At 40.4% G+C, this 15,584-nt stretch overlaps 1 long non-coding RNA gene across 1 annotated transcript in view; it reads right to left on the minus strand.

Annotated features, from left to right (window-relative positions):
• LOC140129017 (uncharacterized) overlaps positions 1-15,092 on the minus strand; it is a 101,354-nt gene extending 86,262 nt beyond the window's left edge. Inside the window, exon 1 of the long non-coding RNA XR_011855252.1 lies at positions 15,013-15,092. This is a non-coding gene — a long non-coding RNA (uncharacterized lncRNA). The remainder of the gene's footprint in view (positions 1-15,012) is intronic.
• Between the last annotated feature and the right edge of the window lie 492 nt (positions 15,093-15,584).

Below are 15,584 nucleotides of genomic sequence, written 5' to 3' on the forward strand. Positions count from 1 at the left end.
GGCCGACTCTATGTACATGTTCAAGAGAGGCCTGGATGACTTTCTGGAGAGAAAAAATATCACGGGTTATGGGGATAAAACATTTAATTCTTGAAGGTTGGACTTGATGGACTTGCGTCTCCTTCCAGCCTTATATACTATGATACTATGATACTATGAGATTCATAGGAATGATCTTCCCTAGTGAACATGACCTGGTTGAAATCACCCGGCAATATTTTATGCGGGTGTGGATCAGCCAACAATTGATCTACCCACTTTGCCATGTAATGAGAACCCCATAAAGCTATGTAGCAAAGCACAGCTCCTGCACTGGTGGTGCCATGAAAAACCCACTAACCAGGCCTGGAATACAATGTCTTTGTAGCGTGGATTTATCATTTGTGACTCCACACGCTAGGGACATTAACAGTCAATGGCAACAAGGTCTCTTGCTTACAGATCGCATCACAAATCACAGTAGCAATGAAAGCAGTAATCCATCCTCCTCAATGCCAAGCTTGTGTCAATTACTCTTGGGCAGCAGTTTTGCTTTGCTTTGCAATATTTTCCCCTTTATGATCTTGTGGTGGCAGCTGCCTCTGGAATGCTGGCAGTGGTGTACTGGGACTGCAACACTGTCTTTCCTCTCCTGGTCTGGAATCTCTCCAGGTTTCAAGACTTTCCAGTGTGGCTAATGCCTCCTATGGGTCAGGGAAAGTGCAGACAGTACCCTCTGGATATGTGACATTCAGGAGGACTGGATATAGCAATTGGAATTTCCTTTTGCGTTTGTGCAGCTCAGTGCATATGACACTAAACGTGGGACATTTCCTTGTAAGGCCTGCCGAATAATCAGAGAAATTCAGGACATTAGCATTCCTAGTACATAATGGATCCCTTAACTTTGTTTAAGCTCGCAAAATTGCCTCTTTGTTCAAGTATTTAGCTATAGAATGCCTTGATTACTCCCCCATGCCTGGTGGCTGCATAGATGGGGAGTGTGGTTGTCTGGGAGGGCCCAGTCTGTGTGCTCTCTCCAGACTTGGAAGGGACGCTCCAAGCCGAGAAGGCAGAATATGAGCAAAGACATGAGTCACTGCAGTTCTCCACAATGATTCTGGTAGACTCAAAATCCTTAAATTGAGTGTCCTCAACCTGTTCATCAACCTTTTTAGACAGTCTGGCATTTTCAGCAGAAAGACCTTTCACTCGTGCCATAGTGCCTGCAAGATCATCCTCTAATGTTGATATCCTCAGCACTGCATCATCCAGCCCAGTGTTGTTAGCAGATACATCAGCTTTTAGTGCTCTCAAGGACTCTTTATCCAGGCACTTGTAATTGATCTGTACCTTCTGGCACCATGTGGAGCCTGCATCTGACTCCCCCACATCCTAGTCTCAGAATGGCAGATTGGCACCATCTTGGCCATGTGGTGGTCAGCAGGATTTGATCCCTGTGTCAGCCGGTTATCACAGTCGCTCCTCTGCTATTGCAGTGATGCGCCCAGCAAACCAACTGTTTGGTGCCACAGCAGGTAAGCCAGGTCTGATTGCAGGTACGTTTGGAGGGCGCATGGGTAGCGGTGTGTGCCATGGCGCTCCACTCTCCACACATGCTGTTGCTAGAACCCGAAGTCAAAGAAAATGGACATTCCTGAGGATTGGGAATATAACTTTCTTCAAAGGAAAAGAAAAGCCTTCTTTCACCACTGAAAAAAATCTAGTAATTTAACTTTTAATTCTAGCACTGACTTATCAAAAAATGAAATGGAGGCACTGTTCTTACTGCTGCTCATGTTTAGCCAGGTTCTGAACCAGACACTGTACCTGGCTAACCATAGCTTCCACGGCCTCCATAGCAGAGTACATATTGGCTGGTTAATCTGCAATGGGGAAAATGGATTTAGGGAGGACAAGTGAGCCCTAAACCCCAGACGGCCAAAAGCCCTGCCTATTTTCCTCATGCCTATTTTCCTCATATTCCTCATATTTTCCAGCATATCCTAGGTTATAAGGTACCACCACCAAGACAGTCCCTTCCTGTGCTGAAGTGGGAACACAAAACAGGACAAACAAACAAAGAACACAAAAGAATGGTCAAATAATCCAAGTCACTAGAGATCAATGCAGTACAGAATTTGATATGCAGGAAAATAGCCAAGTGAACAAGCAGGGGTCGGTTACAAAGAAAAGCTAGTTTCATAGTGGTAGCAAAAACACAATGGGGAGTATAACCAGCACCCTGTAATGGAACTGGGCAGTTTATAGAGGGAACAATGGACACCAGTACCAGCAGCTGACTGGTTCAGCCGTACATCACTCAAGCCACAGCCGCACACAATACAAACTGAAACTCACCGCCAGCTTTCCCCAAGGAAAAGATCCTGAAAGGTAGCTGTCAATAAAAGGTAGCCATGGTGTGCTTTTCCAGCACAGAAGCCTGAAGCCTGGTCTGATTCAGAATACTGCAGAACAAATCAGTTCTGACACAATCTTATTCCTTTCAGACTTTATCTACCATTTATACATAGTTGCTAATTACCATCTCAAAGAACCCAAAGATGAAAACAGAGATAGAAGAAGAATGATAAGTATGCTATTTTTATATTTTTTAAATTATTCATTTAAATATGTTATTATTCCCTTAAATTATGCTTACCAGTTTGTCATACTGAGAAAACTACATCTCTGCCTATACACTGACACAAAATTCTGCATAATAAAAGGTATACAAAATGTTCAGCTAAGCAGAATGTATGTCTTTTTTTTAATACTGTCGTAGAGCAGATGATGCCCTCAAAAGACAAATGTTGCAAGCCACCGGGATATAAAATCTTAATAGGACATTCTAAATGTGTGAGAATCTCATAAAAAACAGGTGCTGAGTCATAATGATGCTGTCCCACTGAGCATACATTCTAAAATGAACAAATGCTTTTGGAACACCCGATTGTTACTTCTTTGTATCTCTAATCACTTCAATTTCTTACTGTTGTTAGTTTTGTGGTTAAACCACTAGTTAGAGCCTTCAACCAGAAAGTTAAGAGCGCAATAAACAATTAAGACATGACAACCAGTACCAGCATGCCAGCAGGTTACATATCTATTCTTTTCTATTGTATGGATTTGTTGTAAACATGTGTTGTTTTCTAGTTGAATGATCTCATTTTGTCTTTGTGTACCAAAATAGTATTAAAAGACACTGGCCTACATTTATCAAAAGTAGTGCAATCTGTACTATGTGCAGTTTGCCTCTCTAATGTGCACCAGATTATTGAATACTGGTGCATGATCTTCACTAAACTGGTGCACCCTGCACCCTCTAGCTGTGTGCACCACTTTTTTTTCGTGCACCTTTAACATACAGGGGCACATTTACTTACCCGGTCCTGTCGTGATCCCTTAGGTGCGTTGTCCAACCAGGATGAAGTCCAGAGCGATTCACTAAGATCGTGCGCCCAATATCCTACATGTGTCGATTCCCCACTTAGGTCCGCCGAAGTTCGTCTTCTTCTTCCCGATGTATGTGAGTGCATGTCTTGCAACACAATTTGAATTTTAAATCCCGCACGTTATCCAAATCAGTCGGGTTTCCGACGGCCATGTCCCCCAATTTGTGTCACAAGAAAGTCAGCGCAATAGGAAATAGTTGGTAAACCCGACGGAAATGCGGTGTGCGGACCCTTAGTACATGTGCCCCACAGTGTGCAACACAATTCTGTTGATTCGCAGTAAGAAATGTGGCGGACGGTCCTACTTTTCCCCCAGGATGCCCCTTTAGATGCAGAATTTTGTTTGGCTACGGACACAGTACAGTTGTGACACAATACTGATGCAGGCATTTTATATGCAAGCAGTTTGCATGTTCTTTTCAGTGCAAAGTCAGACAGAAAACTGTACTAAACACTTTAATAAATGTGGGCCACTGTGTATAAGTTAGTTGTTACTATTAAGCCTAAAAGGTGTTTTTCACTCAAAATATATAAATGTTCTATGCATTAGATTATTGATATGAGATTATAAGTGGTGGCAACCCACTAATGTATTTGACCTAGTGTGTAGTGGCCATGCAGGTTTGACTTTTATAAATATAAATTGGATCTGAACCTGTAGTAAGCCAGTATGGTGCCTACACAATGGATGGAATTTTTCTAGATCTGTCCACTGTGAAACAACACTGCTGGATGATCACAAAGGTCGCCACTTGGCACAGCCCCACCATCTCTTGTTAATGAGCTATGCTGCTGTATGCTTTTTCTGAAGACTCATTCAACAAGACACGTGAACTTCTGGGTATGCAGCCATAAATGAAGGTGCTTCCACATGGGATGCAAGTTCTACACCAAGGAGAAAGAACAACTAATTAAGGTTTCTGCCAAACAATTGGTACCACCAATCGATGCATCACATTGTTGACAATTACAAAGGCTAGTTGCAGCTTTTCCTGGAAATAGTGACTTATTTACTAGCATTTCTAAAACTGGACTGACGGCAATCGGTTAATAAAATATATGGGTTTCATTTCTCTGTCGGTACAAGAGATCATTTATTTGACTATGGGTTACTCCTGAAGACATTGGGGCCCATTTACATACCTGGTCTTGCAGAGTTCACGAAAGTGCATTGTCTGACGATAATGCACTGTTCCCCAAGATCATACGCCCGATATCCTGCATGTGTCGTTCCCCCCGCTCAGGTCCGTCGGAGTTCACCTTCTTCTTCCCGGTGCATGTAAGTGCTTGATCTTGCGGCAAAATTTGAAAGCTAAATGGCCCTCCCCCTGATTTCAGTAGCATGAAAGCCAGCGCAGCTGCGCCACAATCCCATCGCATGCGACACAATCCCCGTTAAATACCTGTCCTGTACAAATCTGGAAAACGTGGGAAAAAACGACGAAAGTGCAGCGCACGGCCCTTAGTAAATAAGCCCCATTGTGCAAATGGCCCCATGTTTTTCACTATTTAAGCCTCTGGGATCTTGACTTCACTACATAGTCATCTCTGTTCAAAAATCATTAAACCAGACAGGTTAATAGAACCAAAGTCACCAAAGAGAGAGGAAGAGAAGTGGTCAGTGAATAAGCCAAGGTCAGGACAGACAGTGTTTGTGCATGATGATAAAGAAGAAAGAGGTTAAGGCATAGTGAACTTAGTTATCAGGAAGATTTTAGGAAGGAAGGTTCAGAGTCAGTTAAAACAGGCAAGGGTCAATCACAAGTAAATGGATAAGCAATATCTGGGCAAGCAATAAGAACAGGGGTCCCCAAACTTTTTACATAGGGGGCCGTTCACTGTCCCTCTCAGACTGTTGGAGGGCCGGACTGAAGTTTAAAATTACAAAAAAAAAAAAAAATATTCCTTGAAAACACAGCACTAGCGGTACATGGGACCGCATCCGTAATACACTGGACCCCCTCAATTAATTATTTAATATACTGCACCCCTTTGTAAACTATTTTATTTATTGGCCCAATTAATGAATCAATTGGGTCAATTAATTAAATATGCTGCTCCCCCCCCATTAATTACTAGACTGCCCCTCATAATTAATTATATCCTATGCTGCCCCTCATAATTAATTATATCCTATGCTGCCCCTCATAATTAATTATATCCTATGCTGCCCCTCATAATTAATTATTTCCTATACAGGCAGTCCCCGGGTTACATACAAGATAGGGTCTGGAGGTTTGTTCTTAAGTTGAATTTGTATGTAAGTCGAAACTGTATATTTTATAATGGAAGTTCTAGACAATTTTTTTTCTTTTGCCCCAGTGACAATTGGAGTTTCAAAATTTTTGGTGTAATTGGACCAAGAATTATCAATAAAGCTTCATTACAGACATCTTACAGCTGATCATTGCAGTCTGGGACTATAGTAAAGCATCCAGAGAGCTTCACCAGAGGTCACAGTGGGCAGAGGGGTCCGTCTGTAACTATGGGTTGTCTGTAAGTCGGGTGTCCTTAAGTAGGGGACCGCCTGTACTGCCCCTCATAATTAATTATTTCCTATACTACCCCTCATAATTAATTATTTCCTATACCCCCACCATTCATTATTTCCTATACTGCCCCTCATAATTAATTATATCCTATGCTGCCCCTCATAATTTATTATATCCTATGCTGCCCCTCATAATTAATTCTTTCCTATGCTGCCCCTCATAATTAATTATTTCCTATACCCCCACCGTTATTTCTTTCCTATGCTTCCCCTCATAATTAATTATTTCCTATGCTGCCCCTCATAATTAATTATTTCCTATACCCCCACCATTACTTCTTTCCTATGCTGCACCTCATAATTAATTATTTCCTATGCTGCTCCTTATGAGAGGCATCATAGGAAATAATTAATTATGAGGGGCAGCATAGGAAATAATTAATTATTCACTTTGCTGCCCCTTAAAATTAATTATTCCCTATGTTGCCCCTCATAATTAATTATTTCCTATACCCCCACTATTAATTCTTTCCTATGCTGCCCCTCATAATTAATTATTTCCTATACTGCCCCTCATAATTAATTATTCCCTATGTTGCCCCTCATAATTAATTATTTCCTATACCCCCACTATTAATTCTTTCCTATGCTGCCCCTCATAATTAATTATTTCCTATACTGCCCCTCATAATTCATTATTTCCTATACTGCCCCTCATAATTCATTATTTCCTATACCCCCACCATTCATTATTTCCTATGCTGCCCCTCATAATTAATTATTTCCTATACCCCCACTATTAATTCTTTCCTATGCTGCCCCTCATAATTAATTATATACTATGCTGCCCCTCATAATTAATTATATCCTATGTTGCTCCTCATAATTAATTCTTTCCTATGCTGCCCCTCATAATTAATTATTTCCTATACCCCCACCATTACGTCTTTCCTATGCTGCCCCTCATAATTAATTATTTCCTATGCTGCTCCTTATGAGAGGCATCATAGAAAATAATTAATTATGAGGTGCAGCATAGGAAATAATTAATTATGAGGGGCAGCATAGGAAATAATTAATTATGAGGGGCAGCATAGGAAATAATTAATTATGAGGGGAAGCATAGGAAATAATTAATTATTCACTTTGCTGCCCCTTAAAATTAATTATTCCCTATGTTGCCCCTCATAATTAATTATTCCCTATACTGCCCCTCCATTATTATTTTCTCTAATATACTTCGTATATTGGGGTCGCCACAATCTTTCTACTGCTGTTTTTTTAAAAAAAAAAAAATCTGTACTTACCTCTGGCTCCTGCGTCTTCTTTCTTCTTCCTGCGGCCGGGCAGGAAGGGGTGCGCGGCCGCGTGATGACGTTTCCGGCCGCATCGGGCACTGTACAGTGACGGGCAGGAGCTTCCTGTCCGGACGGACGGAGGCCCCTGCCCGACCGCTGAATGCAGCGGCCCAATCATTGACACTATTGTCAATGCCAGCGCCAAGCCCCGGATGCGGATTTATCATTTGGGGGCACCCGGGCTGGCGCTCCAAGTGCTGGATGGGGGCCGGATAGAAACGGTCCGCGGGCCGCATGTGGCCCGCGGGCCGTAGTTTGGGGACCCCTGAATAAGAACCCTATTGCTTAGGCATCTCATATCGTAAGAGACCGCTTTCATAACTTTTGGTATACAGCAATTAGGTGAGATGATCACAGTACACCAGACAATTGAAGGCAGGGCACTTTAAAAGACACTGTAAGGAAAATGGGCAATAGACTAGTATAGATGTTCTATAAAAAAAATGGTGTTGACTAGTTTGATTTCCTTTATTTCGGGTAACAAGAAATAGGTAGAGTGTGATATTATCCTGCATAACATAAAAAGTATTATTGTTTACTCTGCAGATAAAAAGTTACCAAATGCTTTGTTTTAAGAGTGAATGTCTTTCATTCTTCAAGGGCAAATCGAGTTTCTTTGGATAAAAAGACACTATTAAATACTGGTAGGCAGTTACTGCTAGAGTTTAATTTTGTACATGAAAAATAATTTAACCAGCATATGGCAGATCTAAAATAACATATGGGTTGAGAGATGTATTTTAAATCATATTGACATTTCACCTCCACAAATTGTTCCCACAAACACACTATATTTGGAAAACAGAACAAGTCCACAGAATGTTTGCTTGTTCAGCCTTTCAGCATGTTTATATGCCAGAATCTGTCTGAATATTTTAAAATATGCAATTATATTCAGTAAAACTATATTTTACAGACTTGTGAGAAGTACTGTATGACTAGATTTTTTTCAGATTTATTGAAAACGGAATCTCAATAATATCTAAGCTGCAGCAGGGATAGAAAACCAGGTGATCTCCTAACACCCTTTACCACAGGCTTTTATGATTATTTTAAAGGGTTCACCACCTAAATTTATATATTATCGAGATCTTATCAATATGCCAGTAAGCAATAAGAGGAAGCATTGTTTCACTAGTGTCATGGCACCTTGCCCTTACTCTTTTTATCATTGTCTGGTATTATCCTGATCACTATTTAAATTACAATCTGAATTCTGGATTAGAAATTGAGCATGAGTTAGGTTATATTCAGGCGTCTTTATGATACATTCATAAAAGACAACAGTATACATTGAGAAACCCAGATGGAAAGACTCCTTGCCTTTAGGGGACAGATGCATCTGTATCATATCCACCAAGGGCCTTTTCTGAGCATACTGTCTGGGAGGTCACTAACTGTCCATATAACATATATGTGGAGGGAGGGGGAACAGAATGACATAACCTTAGGGTACATTCCCACAATGTATGTTTGCTCGGGCCATAACTGCATGCTGGAGATAAGGAGAGGTGTCAGGTTCCAGAAAACAGGGACACTACTGGGGGGATGTGTGGGGACATTACTGGGGCGATGTGTGTGGGACATTACTGGGGGGGATGTGTGGGGCACATTACTGGGGGGATGTGTGGGGAACATTCCTCGAGGGGCTGTGTGAGGAACATTACCAGGGGCTGTGTGGGGACATTCCTGGGGGGGCCGTGTGGGGACATCACTGTGGATGTGTGAGGACATTACAGGGGGTTGTGTGGGAGACATTAATGGGGAACTGTGTGGGGGACATTACTGAGGGACTGTTTAGGGCACATTATTCGGGATAACTGTGTGGGAAACATATCTTGGGGCGCATTCACATATCTCACATATTCTAGTGAAACAAATGTGATCGGTAATGAGCACCTGGTTTTGTTTAAATGAAAGACAAATGTGTGAAGGCAGCCTTACAGTATTTGGGGAGTCTGAAGGGATACCCTAGACCAGTGGTGGCGAACCTTTAGCACGGGTGCCAGAGGCAGCTCCCGGAGCCCTTTATGTGGGCACCTGGGCCATCGCCCCAGCACACCAGACAAGACTCAAAAGAATCTTCCTGCAGTTCCAAGCAACTTAAAAGATGCGGCTTTCAGTCATATTTTGATACTTGCTTCGCTACTTGGGACTGTAGGAAGAGGGAGAATGTGTATACAGGGCCAAATTATTTTTGGAGGACCTTCTGCTTGTCCCACAATTCTCTCTGTACAGAGGGACACTAGAAAGAAGCTAAAATGATGAAAATTTTCCATCTTTCTACTGTGTTGTTGTCCTCAGGAGGCCAATATGATTGAAAGTTGTTGAACAGGGAGCAACAAGTTACTGCTTTTACTTTTGGATGGCACCTCGCAATAACTAAGGGGGGGTTTTGGGTTGCAGTTTGGGCACTCAGCCGCTAAAAGGTTCGCCATCACTGCCCTAGACCATCTGATCTGTGATCTGGCTTTATAGTCTGTTATACTGTCTTACCCTCCACCTGCTCCCTCAGCACTTATGCAGTGAGGGAACCATGGATAACAAACATGAGAAGATTACCAGTCATGGTGCCTGGATGTATCAGTAAGTGTCCCTTGTTTATCATTTTGAAGTTAGATTTAAACAGGATACTTCTGCAGAGTGTCTTGGGAGCTCTCTAGAAACTTTCTACACATTTATTGTAGTGGCTTACATAGCTTAATACATGAGGTGCTAATGTCTGCGGTGGATAGAAACTTTTTAGTTAAAAAGTCCCACAAAAGGCTGACCCTGATAATAAAGGCTTTGAGAGAGCTGGTAATTCCTTTAAGATTAGTCTATTTGTGCTGACTACCTTTTACTTACCCTAACTTCTCCCCACCTGAACAGCCTATTAGTGTCTCGGGACTGAGATCGAATTTAGATAAGTCTGAAGCCTTATTTTTCAATATTCCCCCTTAAGAGCAAAACTACCTGTCATCTAGCTTTGGGTTTCAAATTAGAGAACAGTATCTTACTTATCTACAGGTCAATTTGACTCATCATCGATCTACTCTATTTCGGTGGAATTATACCCTGCTTCTAGATAGGTTTCGCTCAAACCTTAGAAGATGAAATACCCCCCCCCCTTGTCTTGGCTGGGTCGAATCCACTTTCTCACGCAATTTCTTTACTTACTAAGAGCTTTGCCTATACCCATCCCCACACATTTATTTTGCATTGTCCATCTATAATGCAGCATGCAGCTATTCACTAAGATTGTGTGCCTGAAATCATGAATGTGTCGCTCAGGTCCGACAGAGTTCACCATTTTTTTTTTTTTGTGGTGCATCTTTAACATAGGGCATGTGACACAATTTGTATGTTGAATACCGCGCTCAGTCCGAATCAGTCAGTCTGTCTGATGACACGCTCCCGAATCTGTGTTGCATGGAAGCCAGCACAGCTGTACCACAATCGCAGCGCACGCATTTCTTAAATACCTGTGCAAGCCGTTTTAGCCTAGAAGAATGTGAACAGTCCAACTAAAGTGCACAGCATGACCACTAGTAAATGAGCCCCTATGTTTCATTCAGGATTGTCATCTCAGGCTTTTAACTGGTGGATACAAAATGATCTAGTCTCTCTAAATAAATTCTGTGAAAATGACCGCTTTATCATCCAAGCTGAGTTTCAGGCTTCGCACAATCCCCCACCAACTAAATATTTACATCTCCATCAGGTGTTACATTTTCTAAATTGTCTACCTAATTCAAAGTCTCTACCTAACTCCACCAGGTTGGAATGGATTTATTCGCATGATCCATTTGACGGGGGAAAATATCGTAAGTGTATGCAACTCTAAACGCTCCTCCGCCAGATGTGAAATTGTCAATGATGGAACATTGGGAGGCGGATCTTGGATGTACTCTCTCATTACAGAGATGGTATCACTGTTGTGATGCTTTTCTATAGGGAGTCACCAAGTCTCACTTACAGAAACTTACCTTCTCCATAGGACTTATTTGGTCCCATGTTGAGTACATAAATTTTACCCCTATACTGGGATCGGGACTTGACTGCGGAGAGATTGCAAGGCTGCTACCTCCTGTGGTGGTCCCAGTATAATTAGCAGCTGGCCCAGTGGGCACAAAGGCACCGGTTTTTGGTACCAATGGGTCAGGCAAGGCAGGTAGTCAGAGTCAGTCTGAAGTCCACATTTTTATATTTTGTTTGCATTAATAAAAAATATTTGGAATCTAAAAAGTCTCACAAAAGACTGGCTCAGAAAATTACCACAAATACACCTTTTGAAGCACAATTTTCCCTCAATTCTCTCTTGAAACTTTACTTCATATGTCAGATACGGAGTTACCTGCCTTAGTCTGTACTATACCGACATTGTGGGCTACAATTAGAGTATGGAGACAAGTCTGACTTAACGTCATGAATTTTTTTCCTAATTTTGGAACTTTTTGTAAAGTCTCACTTCATAAATCTTTTCTTTACACATGGATTGATGGATTCACTTGATAAATTAGGAGCATGTTGTCTAAAGAGAAAAGCGGAGTCAAGCAGAATGGGTTTGAAAAACTTGCAAAAAGAGCACAGAAATGGCCCGAATTATCAAATGCAACAACTGAGAGACAAAGAACTGATGTAGCTGCTATGATACATCCCTCATCCCCCACTGATTAATAAATAAATGATCAATGAATGCATGTTACTTGGTCAGAAATACAAATTTCTGTTATTGAGTATGATACAATGTCTCTTATGTATTACTACTGTGGGTGTTATGTAAACATTTAACCAACTTTTTCACTTCAACTTTTAAAATTTTGTGAAGGGGCAAAACGTAAATTTTCACACAAGCAAACAAAATGAGCAAAAACACTACATATTAGAATGCAACACCACACCTTATAGCTAGATCTGATAGATCGGATACTAGAATTATGACAGAATAGACAAATAATACAATGTAATAAATAAAATGCAAAAATATATCACGGCCTTATAATTACCAACTAAAAGTAACCTAAAATATCTGAGAAAACAATACTGCTACAGTACATGGATATACGTATATTGTATAACATGTTTAAAAAAAACTTGGAACTTTTGTTTAAAGGGGTATTCCAGGAATAAGCATAATTCATATATAAATGGGTACTCAAAATATAAGCTAATGTGTAATTAGTTGTTATTTAAAATTTTGCTCCCCTTAGCAGAAAATGCTGGTGACATAGACTGTGATGGGGAATTAAAATGTTACTGGCCCTTTAATCAGTCCGTTAATTTCCTCCGCGCGGCCCGTTGCAGAGCATACACAGGATAGAAGATGGCCGCTGGTCACATGTCCACATCACATGTCCTGCACCTGCCTGGGCAGGTCATGTGATCACCACTACGTTTGGCTCTAGTTGGTTGGTTGAAGTGTATCCTGTATGGCCAGTGTTGTGGTGATGGCAGTTACACATCATTACTATGTTAACAGAGCAAGAAAACCTGTTATATCATCACTGGGAGCAGAGCATAAGAGGTAGGAGGAGTTACTGAGAGCTAAAGGATCATGGAACTTGTAGTTTCCAGTGGTGACCATCTTAGTGATAGCTCCACCTACTTTAGAGAGGCCATACATTTTGTAAATCATAAAATCAAACTATTTAAGCTCAGTTTTGTGACTAATGACATTGAGTATTGTTGTACTCATGGGTTTTTGTGTCAGACGTTCATATTCCCGGAATACCCCTTTAAGAACTTAATCAGGCCATACACATCACATACATCTTAGCTAAACTTTCCTATGTTTGTGGATTGTCCAATGCTAAAGTAATACTCGCCATGGGCACTATACACTGAACAGAGCCTTGTCAACACAGGAATAAGAAAGGTTGTCAAACTTATTTCCTTTACAATTGATATTCATGTTTGCCCACACTACGTTAACTTTCTCAGTGTACAATGTTTTTTTATATTCTTAATAGGAAACACTTTAACCTTTTATGTTATGCCTTTGCTAGACACAATAAGTGCTTTTTTACGGGCATGCAAAATAATATAAAAAGCTACAAAGAAAAGAATTTTGAAGATAAATGTGGTTTATACATTTTTTATTGACATAAGAAATGCAAGTTATTTATTATCCAAACCTTAGATGTCTTGTTGAGATGACACATGTGTTTATTGTAATGTACAGTAATGGGATTTTAAAGACAGTTGTTGCTAAAGAATGATGTGGATTTCCTATTAAGGAAGTCTACCATCAAAATCAAGCTTGATAAATCAGAGGCACTTTCTCAAAGATCCAGGCACAGTGACAGCAGTTTTCTTCTACAAGGGGTAATAAAAGTGTTGGGCAGTGGAGTATCTCATGAAATATGCTTAAGATATAAAAAACTAAAAAGATATGTATTAATTATTTTTCAAAAATGTATCCAATAATACCTGGGGGTGGGCAACTTAAAAACATTTACTAATAGTACAAACTGTACTATATGTAGTGTGCAGAGGGCACCAGATTCAGTATTTCTGGTGCACATTGATTCAGCATTTTTGTTTGTGAAATATTAAAAGTCTATTAAGTGATCGTGCTTGTGTTATGCATTTTATATTACATTAAATGGGTATTCCGGGAATATGAACGTCTGATGCAAAAATCTGTAATGCTATAAATAAATGAATATAACAAAACTTAATGTCATTAATCTCAAAACTGAACTTAAATAGTTTAACTTTATGATTGACTGGATTTTATGTTTTTTTTTTTTAAAGTAGGGTTATCTTCAAGATGGTTGTCATCTACAACTACATGTCCCATGATCCCTCAATTCTCAGTAACAGCTCCTCCTTCTTATGCTCTACTCACAGTGATGATGTAACAGACTGTCCTGCTCTGTTACTATAGTAATGATGTGTAACTGCCATCACTGCACATTCCCCACCATCACTGGCCATACTGGATGCATTGCAAGCAACCGACTATACCCAAACATAGTGGTGATCACATGGCCTTCCCAGGCAGGTGCAGGACATGTGACCAGCAGCCATCTTCTGTCCTAAACTACTCTAATAGAAATTACAGTATGGGATCTGTCTAGTGACATACACCCTAAATAGCTAAATCATCTAAAGTATATTCCTAGATGGTAAGCCGGGCCCTCACTCCTTTTGTTTGATATGACAATGTTATTACTCTGTAATGTCTTATTTTATTTGCACATGTCTCCGGTGATCTGTAAAGTGTTGCAGAATTTGATGGTGCTATATAAATAAAGATTTTTTAAAACGTATTTTACAGTATGTTGTATTTTTTTTACTCACCTGACATTTCTTGCTTTTGTTGGCCAAAAGTGTACCAACATAGACGAGTGCATTGAGTTGTGAGGTTGTAGTTAAACTATCTAATAACAGGCAGTTTTGGATGGCCTATTATTTTGCATCCTGCAGTTAAAAGCATACGGTAAGAAACAAATAGGAGCCAATGTTTCATTTGAATGGCTCGGAATCTGCTTGGGATTTACAGGCTGTCACCATGGTGTAGAGCCTGGCAGTCAGCCAGTGGAGTTTGGCTCTGTGTATGCAGTAAAAATCTTAAAGCAATCAGGCTAAAGATTTTTTTGCTTGACAGGTAAATTTTTCTTCTTCAGGAAATAAAGAAATACTCATATTCAATGTGGCTTCAAATAAATGTATTTTAGGGAATATATGAAATTCACAGCCTTTGCTTCAAACACATCTCCAGTGAACCGGTAAACAAAATTACCTTAAGAAGAACTTCTTAATCAGGGAAGAGTGTAGCTGTTCCTCTTGATGTCCCCCCCTTGGGTGGTCTCAGTAAGAGAGCAGCAGACTTTCTGATGGCTTGGCTTCTGAAAGGCTACATAGTAGGATGCTGACAGCTGTAGACCTCTTTTTGTTAGGCATAACAAACATTTTGAACTGAGGACAGCACACATCCCAGCTTGCAGTATGCCCAATTAGAGAAGCTAAAATCTCATTTGTTTCACTGTGGGGGCCCCCGAAAGCACACCGTTTTGGCCTCATTACTGTATTTTTAACTTTACAAAAACAATTTCATTATGGAAATTAAAGAAGCTCATTTGGCTCTGGTGCATACGCAGAACCTAATAAATTCCACAAGTATTCCATCTACCCCAGCGTGTATTTTTGTTTTCACTTAATCAGAGCTAAAGATGTATGCTGAAATCTTTTGTGGTGCTCCACCAAATTGCCCATTATGTCATGCCAACTCCAGATTAAAAATAAAATCTTTTATCATTTCTAAGTTCGCCGGTTTGGAAGAAAGGACCATGTAGTGAATTCTCTCATACACTG

Source organism: Engystomops pustulosus, chromosome 4 (genome assembly GCF_040894005.1).
Source record: "Engystomops pustulosus chromosome 4, aEngPut4.maternal, whole genome shotgun sequence".
NCBI lineage: Eukaryota > Metazoa > Chordata > Amphibia > Anura > Leptodactylidae > Engystomops > Engystomops pustulosus.